This window comes from Galeopterus variegatus, unplaced genomic scaffold (genome assembly GCF_000696425.1).
Source record: "Galeopterus variegatus unplaced genomic scaffold, G_variegatus-3.0.2 Scaffold2721, whole genome shotgun sequence".
NCBI classification, from domain to species: Eukaryota; Metazoa; Chordata; class Mammalia; order Dermoptera; family Cynocephalidae; genus Galeopterus; species Galeopterus variegatus.
The window spans coordinates 24663-37883 of NW_007728832.1; the positions used below are offsets into that span (position 1 = coordinate 24663).

Below are 13221 nucleotides of genomic sequence, written 5' to 3' on the forward strand. Positions count from 1 at the left end.
TTTAAAATGGCAATCCTTATGTTATATATATTTTACCACAGTAGAAAAAGAAAAGAGTTACCAGGCATGATTCTATGCTTCTCTCCCTCTTGTGAACTTTGGCAACTCATCCGGGAACCTGGACTTGTGTTCTCCAAGGAGAAGCCCAAAGCCATGTGCAGCTACTGAACACCTGATATGTGGCCAAATTGAGGTGTGCTCTCAGTGGGAAACACATACTGGATTTCAAAGACTTAGGAGGAATGAAAGAATGTATAATATCTCTATAATAATTTTTAATATTGATTCCATGATTAAAATTACTGTCGTGTTTCTTTTTACTTTTTAAAATGAGGCTCCTAAAAAATTTTTAAATTAAATATGTGGCTCATCTTTGTGGCTTGCATTATATTTTTCTAGAACAGCGCTATTCTAGACTCTCAGAGAAGAATCTGGAAGGTTATATCAATCCATTCAGTGTGTGTGTGTGTGTGTTTGTGTTAAGCCTCATGATTGAAAACTCTTCTAGGGGGCCACAGCTAAAGAGCAAACTACCTACAGATTGCCCAGGCAGGGTGACAGAAGAGGTTTTATCAAAACAGGGAGGCAAATCCACTCACTCTCACATCTTGCTCTGACTCTCTGGACCCTCCCCTGTGTAGCCCAAATCTCTGCATCTTGGGAAGTGGCTTTGATACTTTGGCTTCTCTCTGACCCTGAATCCATTCATGTGCAGTCTCAGCAGTCAGGTACCTGAGCTGTGGAAGCAGAAAGGGCTTCAGATTCCCCAAGAGGCTTTCAACAAGAGACACTCATCAGGGGAGTTGGGAGAATATCTGCTTGGCAGAAGGAAACACTGAAGGCCAGAGGGGAAGAAGCCTTTGCGTTAAATAATACTGTGCACGTGTATGAATAACTCTGGCCATAGTCTACATCAAATAAAGACAAATAAATGTGATACAGGAATGATGCCTTAGGAATTATGATTCACCCTTGGAAATTTCTGGGCAATTAGTTGTAGAGACGAAAAGGCAAAAACAAGTAGAATATAACTAAAGAGGCCACCAATTAGGAAAAATGCTAATTTATTTCAGGAGTCTTTCAAGGAGAAAAGCCAAAGAAACCAAGCAGCCAGCTGAATGTTTAAAAGAAAAATTAGAGACAAGGCAAAGAAAAATTATGATACTAGAGTAAGTAGATACATCAAAGAGTCAGAAAGATTATTAAAGATGAGAATCTAATTACAGAGCATATAGGTTTAGACTAATAATCTTTGCAAAATCATTTGGAAAGAGAGAAAAGATAATGCCAAACTTAGAAATGCCTAACTTGNTACATCAAATAAAGACAAATAAATGCGATACAGGAATGATGCCTTAGGAATTATGATTCACCCTTGGAAATTTCTGGGCAATTAGTTGTAGAGACGAAAAGGCAAAAACAAGTAGAATATAATTAAAGAGGCCACCAATTAGGAAAAATGCTAATTTATTTCAGGAGTCTTTCAAGGAGAAAAGCCAAAGAAACCAAGCAGCCAGCTGAATGTTTAAAAGAAAAATTAGAGACAAGCAAAGAAAAATTATGATACTAGAGTAAGTAGATACATCAAAGAGTCAGAAAGATTATTAAAGATGAGAATCTAATTACAGAGCAGATAGGTTTAGACTAATAATCAAAAGCTTTGCAAAATCATTTGGAAAGAGAGAAAAGATAATGCCAAACTTAGAAATGCCTAACTTGCCCAGTTACTTCATCTCCATGGGCCTCAGTTTCCCCATCTTATGAAACTAGCTGACCTCTGGGCCCCTTTCAAATCCAAATTTATGACTCTATAAAATAAATAGCTGAAAGAAGATCTTCTATTTTTTTCATTTTTATCTCAAAAATGTCAGAGGTAATTTTTGTAAAAAAAAAAAAAAAAGACAGCAAGAAAGGGAAATTAAAATCATCAATCTTACCACCTAGAGACAGCCACTGTGAATATCTGTAATGTGTATTCTCCCAAATTCATATATACACACATGTAGATTATGCTGTACAGGTTTTATTACCTTTTGTCTTGGTTTTTATGTCAGTGCCATTGTTTCGATGGCTGCTTTGTGTCCTCATCTAAATGTAGGCATCAGGGTATAACATTAGTTGCAGGGTGGGTTGTAATGCACATGTGAGTGTGTCTGGATTGGAAGAGATGAAAGAGGTTGAGAAAAAATAACATCTTTCCTTGAATGATCCCTCCCATTTGACAAAGGACCCGTTGCCTAAAAGCTTTGTAATCTACAAAGTGTTTTTACATCTTCTCTTATGACTGCCCGGCTAGCGTAGGAAACATCTAGTATGTAGGAAACATCAATACACATTAGTAAATAAAAGGAAAAATAAACAAATATGCATTATTTTATGTATTCCTGATAAAAACTGAGATTAGGTAGACCTCATTCTTATCATTTTAGAGATTTTACAGGTTGCCTCTGTTACCTTGGTGAAATCCATACTGATTTACGTAGCATTTGCACAAACCCATCTCCTTAGAGACTCCCAAACCTTCTGTAAATAAGTAGGGTAAAGACCATTAGTCCCATTAAAGGGAGGCAGAAGCTGAGGCTGAAATAGTCGGAGTCAGATAGATAGTCAGAGGGAGAGTTTGACCTCGGACCCAAATCCACGCCCCTTTCCATTGCTTCCTGACTGGGACAATGTCCTGCCCCACCTTAGTTTAAGCAGCATGCATTGTGGTGGGACAGAATCAGCAGCGTGCTGGTAAATGTCTAACATTTAGCTCTGGGAAGTGGGGGCAGCCCTGATGTGTAGAGTTGGCTGATTTCTCTGGTGCAAATACTCCTACCACAGCCGATTAGGAACCAGTGACGTGATGTGATCAGATGCAGAGATGCGCACAGTCAGCTCCTGGAGGCAGCTGGCTCCAGCACCCCTTGGATGGAATCAGCTTTCTCGCCACCTAATCATTAAGTCCGGAAGCCAGGGACTGTACCTGTTTTCTCTTTTCGCACAATGCCAGGCACAGAGACGGCAATGCACAGGCATTTAGGCTGGACGTGGATATTGGCCCTGGGCTTGCTATTTAGGTTTTCCATTGTCTTTGATCTCCTCCCCCGTCAGCCCTCTTCCCTGGACTTGAGACAGCCCTGTCACCTCTACCACTTCCCTTTCCTCCTCCACATGTGTCCTGATGGTGGCCTGGGGCAGAGTCATGAGTCTATCAAGGGAAGGGAGGACTTGGGGATCTCAGGATCTCACCAAGCTTAGAGCCTTCCTCCTGTCCCAGGGTTCCAGCACCTCACGGTTTCCCAAAACATCTGGGGTTTTGCTTCCTTAAGGGTTCATGGGAGGGACCGAGGTGAGACCCAGAAGCTGAGGCTCAACATCAGGCCTGCTGGGCCATTTCTTCAAACTGAACTGGTACAAAATCCATAAATGACTTGAAAACCTGGAAACCTGGCTGCTGGTTCTACTACTCAGGGTTATAATTCTTGGGGCTATTTTTTTCTCCTAGACATTTTACTGGAATTGCCTCCTATGGATTTTTTTTTTTTTTTTTTTTTTTTTTACCAGGTGGGGATCGAACCTTTGACCTCGGTGTTAGAACACCATGCTCTAACCAACCGAGCTAACCGGCCAGCCCTTGCTATGGATCTTAACTAGTGTTGGTCTGTGCTGATGAAAAAACTTCATTTTCTGGAGAGCAGCCTGTGCTGACCTTGACCCAAGGCACAGGAAGGTGGAGAAAAGATGAACTTGGGTGCCATCTGCTGGAGACTTCTGTTTTTGAATGATGTGGATGAAATGGATAAAACTGACAAAATAGAAATTTTATATTCTGTTCTCTGATACACAGGCGATTTTGAAAATCTCTGACAGAGAAAGGAAAAACATAAATTTAATAAAAATTAGTTAAATGCTAACTTTTGCACTACCAAAGCACGTATCAAATCTGCTATCAGACAAAATTGGTTGAATTTTAATTCCCCCCTCCCCGTCTAACCTACCCTCCCTTACAGAAAGTAGCATCCAGTAAAATAGCCAAAGACTAGCGAAGGGACCACAGGCAAGGCAACGCCTGTAAAAGTCCACCGGCCTGAAAATCAGACCCAGAGAAAGGGAGCCGTGATCCTCTGTGCAAATCAAACCCAGCCCCTTCTCTGGGACAGAGGACTGGTGAGGACGGGTGGACATGTACTTCTAGCAATCTCTAAAATCAGGTGGCTGCTAGCAAAATGGAAGCAAGAAAAGAAGTGCTAGCTGCGTGCTCCGACAAGCCCCATGCCCAGCTGCAGGGTGCTGGAGAGCGTCTCCTGCTGCTGCAGTCTGGGGCCAGTCCCCAGGATATCTGGTGACCTGGGTGGGAACAGAGCCTTCACCGGGCAAGTCCCATCTGTTTTGCCTGATCTGCTAATGCCAAGTCCGTGGCTTCATCTGCACACCAAGAACAGAGTCAACCATCGGCTCAGATGCTTTTCCCCTTTTCCTCTTTTGAGTTTTACTGCAAATTCATTTTCAGTAACTTATTTGTAGGACACTGAAACGTCATTTTATTTCACACCCAAAACATGAGACCTATCTTTACAGTGACATTACTCAGTATTTGACATTATTTAGAGCTTTTCAATAGCTGTCCTTGCTGTCATCTTAGAACCTCTGTGAAGTGGGTGGAGGGTGCTGCTTTCTCGTGCCCCAGGGGAGAAACTGAGGCCTGGTGCAGGCTGAATGCATCGTGCAGTCACCAGGGACCAGCCCCTCCAGCTCCCAGGCTGGCCTCAGTCATCCTGTGATGCTACCTCATAGGTACCCAGGGGCCACTGACTTTGTGTGGAGTGGCAGGTGGGGTCACCCTCGCCAAAGCCTAAGCCCACCCCGGACCACCTGAGCAGGTGCTCCGTGGAACTGAGGGCAGAAACGTAGGGAGAGCTGGGGGGCACTGGAGCTGAGTGCTGGTCTCATTCACCCCTTTCAATGGATATTGCAGGAGCATGTACTATGTGCCAGCTGCTGCGGGAACACGAAGCCAGACTGGATCCTGTGTTGTCCTTGGAGGGCTTTCTGTTAGATGGGGCAGGTAAGACAGGTGTACCTAACCACACAACAAAGCAGGAGATGGTCTTTATGACAAGATAGACTGTGTGGGGAGACCCCAGAGGGGGGTATCCCTTTGGCAGGTGGGAGAGGCACTGGGCAGCACTTGGGTGTTCCACTGGGAACAGTGGCTGTGAAGAGTGGTTGGAGATCAGATGCCTGCACACTCACACACATGCTCACACGCTTGTGCACATCAGCAGAGGCTCACCCCAGTCGCCCACGAACTTCAAGCTTCCTGGGGCTGCCTCGTGGGCCCAGACTTCACCTGAAATCCCACAAGACATTTTTGGTGAGATCTGCTGAGAAGTGGGTCACACAGCTACCAAAGATGCTGAAATTCATGCAGGTTTTCTTGAAACTGAGGGATGACGAAGGATTGTCTCTTCCCATTTTTCCACATTCTGGACTTGGGTTTAACTTTGCTGGGACCAGGGCTGTGGGAAGTCTGGGGCTGCCCAGGGTCACTGGCGTGTGCTCATGTGACAACTGTGCCCAGTTTCTAAAACAAAAGGTGCTGGTGGTGAATTACAGGCCTGGGAGCTGTTTCTGCTTCCTGGGGTCTCCCAATCCTCCCAGAGATGGGACAGGAGTCACAAAAATTGTTCCAGTGGTGGAATTTGTACATCTGGATGCAGGAATTCCCCCTCTGGCTCAGGCTGGAAGTCCCCATGCGTCTGACCCTTGCTTCTGCTCCTCTGATGATGACTGCTTTAACAGGCTCAGCAGAGCTTCCCCTCAAATACCAGTGAGCAATTCTTTGGGGATTGTTATTTGTTCGTTTGTGTCTGTTGTGGTTTGGGTTTGGACAGCTGGCTGCTACAGGGATCAAACCCTGGACCTTAGTGTTATCAGCATCATGCTCTAACAGACTGCTCTAATGGCCAGCCCCCCCCCCCTTTTGGGATTTTAAGATCACCAGAACCAAGAAAGTAATTTCAGGGGTTCAGAAGTGAATTGCAGGTCCCACTCTGCTCCTAAAGGTTTCACTCAAGTTAATAACACATTCTATCAGGAGGAGGAAAGTCCAACCCTTCCATGCCTGCAAAAGTTCTACCCATTGGCATCCCAATCACTTAATGATTTAATCTGGGCTTCAGGCTGGGGCCCCTAAATAGATCATGTGGGGTCCCATGGCTGCCAGGAGAGTGCTGGCCCTGAAGGTGTGTTTTGAGGTCTCCTTGGATACTTTGTGGATGTTCATTGGAGAGCAGGAGGTCAGGCTCTGGGATAGAGATTTTATTCTTACTCCTCACGTGTCCTATTTCCAACCCATAAATTAGATCAGAGGGAAAATCCAGGTTTCTTCATTCATTTGACAAACATTTGTTAAACACTTGCCCTGAGCTATGCCTTATAGTAGGCATCAGAAATACATATATGATTAGAATCCAGCCCCTGCCCTTTAAGATAAGCTACATAATAATGAAAGTGTATTTAACACGAGCTCAGAGTCCTTCAATAGTGAGGTCCCACCTCTAGTATTTAGCACTGTGTCTGAGCTTTAAGTGAAAGAGTTCGATAAAGGGTTGTTGCATGAATTGAAATGATTAAGAATGTATTTGCAACAATGGCTGTGTGTCCACTTTAGAAAAAAAAAAGGCAACGGTGTGTCATCGACAAGGCTATGGTTACATGCAAATAAAGAAATCATTGCTACTGCTTATTAAAGAAATAAAATTAAAACAGCAAAGGCACAGGGAGAGCACATTTCATTCTGCCTAGGAGAACAGGAATGTCTTCATTGGGAAGTTACCCTTCGAGCTTAGTTTTAAAAGACAAGTAGAATTCACAGAGGGATAAGGTAGAAAGGCCAGTCCTAAGGGGGGAATGACATAGGCAAAGGCTCCAAGAAGTGACAGATCATGACCTGTCTGATTGCAGATGGAAACACACGATGTGTGTGGGCAAATGGGCAGATGGAGCAGAAAATCTGGGTGAAGAAGTTTGTTTCCCTTTGCCATGCTTAGGAGTTTAAACTTTCTCCCACGGACAATGCAGAAGCATGAAAAGGTTTCAGAGCTCACTGTGCCTTGATTTCCTCATCTGTAAAATGCTGCTAGTAGTAGTAGCTATGACGTATAGTTGTGCTGGATAAATGTCAGTATCACTACTGATCAGTCATGAGGGGAAAAACAATAGAGAATCAAAGACTCAGCCAGCACCCACTAGGAGACTCACATTCTACTGAGCAGCTCACAGAGGTAGGCAAGACACCAGCTTGGCCTCAAGGAATTTGCAACAACACTCCAGCAGCTCCAAAACCCTCTTTTCAGTGGGCAGCAATTCTGTTTAATTACCTCTTTCTCTCTTTTTCTTTCCTTATGAATGAATCATCTTCCCTTGCAAGGTCTCTGCCAGTCTCTGTCTTTGCTTATGGGGTAGGGGTCAGGTCGGTTGAATGCATTATGTAGGTGGATTGGCCAGAACAGATGTCCTGAGCTGCCTTCCAGATCCACAGAGCTCCCCGCCAGGCCACCATGGCATGTGGTCTCAGTCAGTACTTGCAGAAGGTAGTTAACCACTCTGGCCAGGAAGGAAGGAAACATTGGAGGTCTCTAGGAATGTAATGCAGCCACTTCACAATCTTTGGGATACCAAGACAAACAAGCATTTCAAATGAAAGCATGTCTACTTTTGCAACAAAGCTGCACATGTCTAGGGCAGGCAAGAGGCTATATTGATGCAAATCGAATGATTAAATATAACTGTGTGTTAGAAGGAGAAAACTGATGAATGGGAACCTTTGATATCTGCTCACACCCTCAGCAGGTTAATGTGGAGCTCACACCATGGCCTGTTATATTCTCCCCCCACCGTGGTGAAAGGCCATTTCAAGGCAAATCTGCAAAAGATGTTCCCTATACCCCCCTTATGTATTATGCAACTCTCAGTCCAAGAATCAAAAGCTGCAGAGCTGTAACCTGGGCGTCCCGTCTCCCCTGCGATGGTCTTGCCTGTGCTCTGATGAGGATACACAGTTTGTAAATATAATCTGAACAGTTATTTTGAGTTTTGTGCAAGGAAATCTTAGAATGCCAGTGAAATCCAGTTTAGTTAACTTGCAGGTGTGTAACGACAGGAAGAGGAAGATAAAAGAATAGCAAACAGGTCTGTCGTACTGAATGGGCCAGGAATAGCTTTAAGCACTTTGCATGCAATTACGTGATCCTTGAAACCACCATGACAAATGAGAGAAGTGAGACAGAGAGGTTAAGAAACTTGCCCAAGATTGCACAGTGAGTCAGTCGTGGAGGCAAGCGTGAATAGTCATGTATCTGTCTTAAATTCTGATTTTTTTTTCCTTTTTGTCTTTTTTACTGGCCAGTAACAGGATTGCAACCCTCGGTGTCGCGCCCATACCGGGGACCGGCAACGGGATTGCAACCCTCAGTGTTGAATCTTAGAATGCCAGTGAAATCCAGTTTAGTTAACTTGCTGGTGTGTAACGACAGGAAGAGGAAGATAAAAGAATAGCAAACAGGTCTGTCGTACTGAATGGGCCAGGAATAGCTTTAAGCACTTTGCATGCAATTACGTGATCCTTGAAACCACCATGACAAATGAGAGAAGTGAGACAGAGAGGTTAAGAAACTTGCCCAAGATTGCACAGTGAGTCAGTGGTGGAGGCAAGCGTGAATAGTCACGTATCTGTCTTAAATTCTGATTTTGTAGTTCTAAATTTTCCTGTAAAGAAAACTGCAGGACCACATGGTTTCACTGGTGAATGCTATTAAAAACTTAAAAAAGAAACCCTCCCAGAAAATAGAAGAGGAGAAAACACTTTCAAACTCATTTTATGAGGCCAGCATTACTCTGATACCAAAAACAGAAAAAGACACTAAAGAACAAAACTAAACAAACAAAACCCAACAGAATGTAGTCACAATGACTCCTTAACAAAATTTCGGTCAATTGAATCCAACAATTTGGAAAAATGATCATGTATTGTGACTAAGTAGAGTTTATCCCAGGAATGTGAAGTTAGGTTACACTTTAAAATTAATCAGTGTAATTTACCATATTCAGAGTTTAAAAAGGAAATCATCTCAAAAGACGCAGAGAAGGAATTAGAGGAAATTCAACACCCATTGATTATAAAATCTCTCAGCTAATTAGGAATAGAAAAAAACATTTAACCCAATAAGGGGCATGTACCAAAAACCCTATAGTTATCATTTTCAGTAGTGAGAGACCAAATACTGCCTCCTAAGGCTGGGACCACGACAAGGAATGTCAGTCTTAGCCCTTTTATTCAGCATGATGCTGGAGGTTTTAGCAAGTAGGTAAGGAAGAAAGGAAAAAAGGCATTCATACTGGGAAATAAGAAGTAAAACTGTCTTTTTCCCATATGACAAAATCAAATATGTAGAAAATCCTGAGAAACCTACAGAAAAATCTATTGCAACTAGGGAGTTTTAGCAAAATCACAGGATACAAGGCCAATATGCAAAACTCAACTGCATATTCTGGCCACAAATAATTGAAAATTTAATGCGTGTGTTCAAGACCAGCACTGAAAACTACAGAACAGTGCTGGCAGAAATTAAGCAAAACCAAAGTAGATAGAGCATATTTTTGGATTGGAAGACTCAATAGTATTAAGATGTTAATACTTTCTAAAATTTATGTATCAATTTGAAGCAATAAACACATCTCAGTAGGCTTTTTTACAGAGTTTGACAAGCTGATTCTAAAAATCACAGCAATTTTAATATTTAAAATAGCCAAAACTATTTTGGAAAAAAAATCAAAGTTGGAAGACTTATATATTACTTGATTTCAAGATTTACTGTAAAAATGCAATACATATGACCATGCAGAATTAGTAGAAGAACAGACATATAAATCAATGGAACAGAATAAAAAGTTGAGAAACAGACCTATACATACACAGTCAATTAATTTTTGATGAGTACCAACATGATTCAATATGAAAAGGATAGTCTTTTTTGAAAACTGATGTTGAAATTGTACATAAACATTCACAGCAGCTTTATTTGTGATAGCCAAAAACTGGAAACAACCCAAATGTCCATCAGCTTACGAATGAATAAACAAATGTTTGTATATCCATAAAATAAAATACTACTCAGCAATTTAAATAACCCTATCCTTTAGCAACCTACTTTTGTAAACCTATGTTATAGAAGTGCTGGCGGAAAATTGCAAAAAACCCACATGCAGAAGGATGTACCGTGCAGCTTTGTTTGCAAGAGCGTAGGTTGAAAACAGCCTCAGTGTTCATCAGTAAGGCTTGGCTGAGTAATGAAGGGAGCTCCATTTCCTGCAAACAGTGGAGCTGACAGGCAACATAAACCAGATCTGTATATACTGACACAGGGAGCCATGCCCTGCTTATTGCTAAATGAAAAATCGATGTGTACAGCCATATCTACAAAATGATCTCACTAAAGAAAAAGCATGTTTGGCAGAGATTACGGCTGTTCCTCAGTGTCCTTTCTTGCTTTCATTTAGTCATAGAAGTCTGACTCCCTCCAGCCCCATTTTAAGTGGACAGCTGAAGACTGCAGTGGCTTGAGCGGATATAGATCCTGGGGACAGTGTAGCATGCCTCCCCTGTAGACAGATTTGGCAAAGGGTCTAAATTCTGGCCAATGAGCTGTGGGCAGAAGTGATATATGCAACGAAAGAGTCACATCCTTCAAAAGGGACCTAATACTCACGTCCTCTATCCCATTCCTGCCCTGGACTCCAGAGATAACACTTGGATGTAGACAAGGGTCCCCTGCTGGGGGACGAAACTTCACAGGGGACTGCTTCTAGGAAGAGAAATAAACTGTCTTGATTTAGCTACTGTGATGTGGGGGTCTCTGTTACAGCAGGGAATCCTACACAGTGAGTAATGCAGTGTATATTTACAGTATTGCCACTCCTAATAATGATAATTAACATATATCTAGTGCTTATTATGTATGTGTCAAGCACTGTTCTAGGCACTTTACATAAACAGGGACAAGCATCCAGGCAGTCTGATTCCCCAGTCTGTGTCCCTAACCAGTGTATTCATAGAAAGCCATCAGGAGGGAAAAATCCCAAAGTACCTCTGGAGTGTGAGACGTAGAGAAGGGAAAATTCTCCAATTTTTTCTTTTTACATCAGACATTTCTGAATGTTTGAATGTTTTGTAACACTTGTGCATTATTTTTTAAAATTCTAAAAAAGGAAGTTTTTTTTAAAAAAAAGTCCAGACAATTTAGTGAAAAATAAATGTAATGGAGCATAGTAACCTTAGCTTAAAATACAACTAAAAAAGAAAACAATCCAGTTCTCAGGGCTGTTTTGCTCCCCTGGCCTCATGCAGAGCAGAACTGTTTGCTGGTGAGTCCCGGTCCTCTAACGAGACAGAGTCAAGGACAGGTTTAGTGCTAAGCAGAGCGGAATGAGATCAAAGGTGCTTTGCAGATGGGCCGGGCCAGCCAGCCAATGTCATGTCATCAAACCAGAGCCTGAACCCATTTCTCATTTTTTCTGTTCTTTTCGTAATAGACTTCATTTTTATAGCAGTTTTTGGTTTACAGAAAAATGGAGCATTCAACGACCCCCCACCCCTCGCCTGCAACACACAATCTCTCCTATTATCTTACTTGAGTGTGGTGCATTTGTTTTAGTTACAAAGCAATATTGATACACAATTATTAACTCAGTTTTACATGAGGGTTCCCTCTGTGGGTTGTACAGTTCTCTGGATTTTGCCAACTGCATAATGCCATGTATGCACCACTACAGTATCATACAGAATAGTTTTACTGTCCCCAAATCGTCGATGCTCCCCCAATTCTTACAGACCCTGTAACTGCATGGACCAGATGTCCTTTGTTCCCTTACAAGATCTGAAACTAAAACAATCAGCAACTCACCCAAAAATCCTTCCCTCCTCCTCTGAAACCCTGGCAATCACTGATTTTTTTTTCTCTCCCATTACCTTAAATATTTATTATTTCTTTGTGTTGGGTACACTCGAAATCCTCTCTTCTAGCTACTATAAGTATACAGCAAGTTGTCAATTACCGTCACCCTTCAGTGCTGTAGAACCTAGAACTGATTCCTGCCATCTGGCTGGACTTTCGTATCCATTAACCAACCTCCCCTATTCCCCCTTCTCTTCCCCACCTCTGGTAACCACCACTGTACTTTCTACACCTACATGATCAACTTTCTTAGCTTCCATGTGAGTGAGCACATGCATATTTCTCTTTCTGTTCCTGGCTCACTTCATTTAACATGATGTCCTGCAAGACATTTCTCATATTTCATCATTTGTTTTACCATAATATGTCTTTAGTGTAAACTCAAAAAGAGAGAGGAAAAAAAACCCAAAAGAACAAAAAACCTCCCAATCAACCACTGGTACTTTGAGAGGGTCTCAGGGGCACAGTCTTTCTTATATTCATAAATATCAAGCACTGTTCCTGGAAGAAGCTCTTGTCTCTCATAAACCTTCTTGTGTGTCGTGACAATCCATGGGGCATGTGTTCTGAGCCAAAACAGCACCATATTTGGGCTGGAATGAGTGAGTTGCCGATTGTTTTAGTTTCAGATCTTCTAACTGGAACGAAGGACATCCGGTCCATACAGTTACAGGGTCCGTAAGAAGAAAAGGACTAAGGTTTCTGTCCCTTTCTGACTCTGCAGAGCTTTGCAGCTTCAAGGGAACACATGTGTATTTCACAGAACTGCACAGGAGCCTGAGCCTGCAGGTTTTAAGTGAGAAATGCATTTTGCACTTCAGCTACTTAGAAATGAAAATCCAAAATGAATGAAAAATGAAAATTACTTAGAGAAAATAACATTTGAACAAGTTTTAGGTTAAAAAAAAAATCCACCCACAATGCAATGTGCTCCATTTTTTAAAATTATATATTCGTCATGGGTTTATAACTGCTGTTTTATTCATTGGATTTTTAAAAAACGATCTAATAATCAGCTTTGTTTTCTCCTTAATATTGTCTGTGGGATAACACTATCTGGATAGATGAAGACTCCATGTTGTGGGTGGTCATTTTAAGTGATCTTTGTTTTTTTTTTTTTTTGTCTTTTGTCTTTTTCCGTGTCCGGCAACGGATCGCAACCCTCAGTGTTGCCCCCGTACCGGACCGGGGACCGGCAACGGGATTGCAACCCTTGGTGCTA

At 42.2% G+C, this 13221-nt stretch overlaps 1 long non-coding RNA gene across 1 annotated transcript in view; it reads left to right on the forward strand.

Moving 5' to 3' along the window:
• LOC103598726 overlaps positions 1-372 on the forward strand; it is an 18535-nt gene extending 18163 nt beyond the window's left edge. Inside the window, exon 2 of the long non-coding RNA XR_551224.1 lies at positions 42-372. This is a non-coding gene — a long non-coding RNA (uncharacterized LOC103598726). The remainder of the gene's footprint in view (positions 1-41) is intronic.
• Positions 373-13221: the final 12849 nt, after the last annotated feature.